Source organism: Bubalus kerabau, chromosome 11 (assembly GCF_029407905.1).
Source record: "Bubalus kerabau isolate K-KA32 ecotype Philippines breed swamp buffalo chromosome 11, PCC_UOA_SB_1v2, whole genome shotgun sequence".
NCBI lineage: Eukaryota > Metazoa > Chordata > Mammalia > Artiodactyla > Bovidae > Bubalus > Bubalus kerabau.
In genome coordinates this window covers 80,230,736-80,234,124 of record NC_073634.1, presented here as the reverse complement: position 1 = coordinate 80,234,124, position 3,389 = coordinate 80,230,736, and positions in this window count along the sequence as shown.

Here is a 3,389-nt window from a genome sequence, read left to right as displayed (position 1 = left end):
ATGCACCACAGCCCATGTGGAAAAATTCAATTCACTTGTGATTATAGGAAACATCATTTTAACAATTTCCTTTTCTAATGCTGCTCAGGTAGTTTGAAGAAGTATCCACATTTTTTTAAAAATCTAGGAGGAATTAAATAAATCTTTAGCCAAGTCAGGACACAGCTTGCCCCACTCCCTTCCCTGCCCTTCTAATTCCTTCCCTTCTTTCTCGTCTCAAACATTTAAGCAACACATAAGAGAAAAACACTCTCCCTTAAGCCCATTTTTGCAATGATTCTATTTTTAAACACTGCAGTTCATCTCAATTGTGCTCAAATTCAATTCACTTGTGATTGTCTGCTATATTATTTTCTTTATCAATTTCTCCTCAGACTCAGTGGGGTAGTGATTGAAATTTGAAAGCTTATGGGGGGAATGAAGTTCAAAATAGTATTGAGGAAAATGTGTCTTGAGTCTGTTGGCTTCAAGGAGCCCTTGCTTTTCCTTAACACCCAATCCACTTTTATCCATAGTCTCTTGATAAACACCATCCAGCCAAAATGACTTAAAAATAAATTTAATTTGATTCCTCCATCATCAAAAATATTATTTTCTCCCTAGCCTTAAAATGCTTCATTTCCTATTGTTGCATCGTGTGCTTAATGCTTTGGCTAAGACTGTCTTGCTTTTGGTTGCTAAATCTTTGCTGTTCTTTATTTAAGTTGGCATGCATCTATGCAAGGTATTAGGGATGTTGGCTATTGCAGTCTTCTTGGAATGGACAGATAGCACTTATTTTGTTCCCAAACTGGCTTGGCCTTTGAACATAATGAGAACTTATTTCTAATACATCAAGCTTTTTTATTATCCTATTTGTGAAACGTGATTTTGTCTAATTTTTCAGTTCAGTTCACTCGCTCAGTCGTGTCTGACTCTTTGCTACCCTATGAACTGCAGCACACCAGGCCCCTGTTCATCACCGACTCCCAGAGTCCACCCAAACACATGTCCATGGAGTCGGTGATGCCATCCAACCATCTCATCCTCTGTTGTCACCTTCTCCTCTTGCCCTCAATCTTTCCCAGCATCAGGGTCTTTTCAAATGAGTCAGCTCTTCGCATCAGGTGGCCAAAGTATTGGAGTTTCAGCTTCAACATCAGTCCTTCTAATGAACACCCAGGACTGATCTCATTTAGGATGAACTTGTTGGATCTCCTTTCAGTCCAAGGGACTCTCAAGAGTCTTCTCCAACACCACAGTTCAAAAGCATCAATTCTTTGGTGCTCAGCTTTCTTCACAGTCCAACTCTCACATCCATGCATGACCACTGGAAAAACCATAGCCTTGACTAGACGGACCTTTTTTGGCAAAGTAGTGTCTCTGCTTTTTAATATGCTGTCTAGGTTGGTCTGGAGAAGGCAATGGCACCCCACTCCAGTACTCTTGCCTGGAAAATCCCATGGATGGAGGAGCCTGGAAGGTTGCAGTCCATGGGGTCGCTGAGGGTAGGACACGACTGAGGGACTTCACTTTTACTTTTCACTATCATGCATTGGGGAAGGAAATGGCAATCCACTCCAGTGTTCTTGCCTGGAGAATCCCAGGGATGGGGGAGCCTGGTGGGCTGCCATCTATGGAGTCGCACAGAGTCGGACACGACTGAGGTGACTTAGCAGCTAGGTTGGTCATAACTTTCCTTCCAAGGAGTAAGTGTCTTTTAATTTCATGGTGCAATAACCATCTGCAGTGATTTTGGAGCCCAGAAAAATAAAGTCAGCCACTGTTTCCCCATCTATTTCCCATGAAGTGATGGGACCGGATGCCATGATCTTAGTTCTCTGAATGTTGAGCTTTAAGCCAACTTTTTCACTCTCCTCTTTCACTTTCATCTAGAGGCGTTTTAGTTCTTCACTTTCTGCTCTAAGGGTGGTGTCATCTGCATATTTGAGGTTATTGATATTTCTCCCAGCAATTTTGATTCCAGCTTGTGCTTCCTCCAGCCCAGCGTGTCTCATGGTGTGCTCTGCATATAAGTTAAATAAGCAGGGTAACAATATACAGCCTTGACGTACTCCTTTTAATTCAATTCTTACTTCTCCCATCCAAAATTTAATGTAAAACAGTCATCAAGTATATTAGAGACAATGAAGGAGACAGGAATTAACAAGAATAGGGTTCAAACACCAGTGTCAGGATATACAGTTCTCATGCTTATTTGTACACATCACAAGAGTATTCTTCTCATTCATGTCCAAAGGTAGAAACACCCTCAGCTAACTGCCTCCTCTGTTATTAAACTCCATGTGTGACTGGGGCTGTCACTGCATGCTTTCCTAGTGTGCTCTCTTGTGTCCTGGTACTTGTAAAATACTTGCTTCTTTGTATCATTGACCCCTAGGGTTTATTATACCTTGTTTGGTATTGAAGAAGTTGGAAGAGGGTACAAGAGATTTATTTTATAGGGGGGTAGAAATAAGAGGCTGGTCAGTGCAGTTTCCCTCACCTTGCACACATCCAGATCTTTGTGTGACCTTTCATATATACCATGATCACCCCCAACTCTATGCTCATGAAGTTATTTTCTCTTTCCCTCTGCTGCTGCTGCTGCTGCTAAGTCGCTTCAGTCGTGTCTGACTCTGTGCGACCCCATAGATGGTAGCCCACCAGGCTCCCCCGTGGAGTGGGTCTCTTTCCCTCTACCATTTACCAAAACTTTGCCCTTTCTTCAAAGTCTGCCACCTCTAAGAAATCTTCTCTGACCACATACATTCCCACTCAGTGTGCACTTCCCTTGTGTTCTTGTTTATGCCCCAAGCTACTTAATGTTTCCAGGATGTATGTCATGCTTCCCACACATGGCCAATCTGTGTCCTAACCTTGTCAGTGCTGACAGAGTCAGCCCATGCCCCTTGCTAAGCAGTATCTGTGGAGTGTAAAATGAATAATAACAGTTAGTTGAACACTAATGTGCTCTACACTTTAGACGTGTTGTTGTTGTTTAATCACTAACTTGTGCCCAACTCTTTACTACTTCGTGGACTATAGCCCACCAGGTTCCTCTGTCTATAGCATTTCCCAGGCAAGAATATTGCAGTGGGTTTCCATTTCCTTCTCCAGGGGAACTTCTGGACCCAGGGATCAAATCCACTGTTATGTCATAACACTTCTATGGATTAAATACCCCTCCTACTCTAATTTATAAATGCATATTTGAAAAATTAAATGGTTTTCCCAGAGTTTGAAGTGTTGGAGTTTGTATCCTAAGTCAGAGCTTTACCTCGGAAAGAATACTCTATGATGTGATGAAGTTTTTCTCCAAAATTTTGCTTTGTGATTTATTCTTTCCTATTCTCTCTCTGTTTCCACTCATCAAAACCATCCTCTGGAGGTTGGAGGTGGAAAAGTGG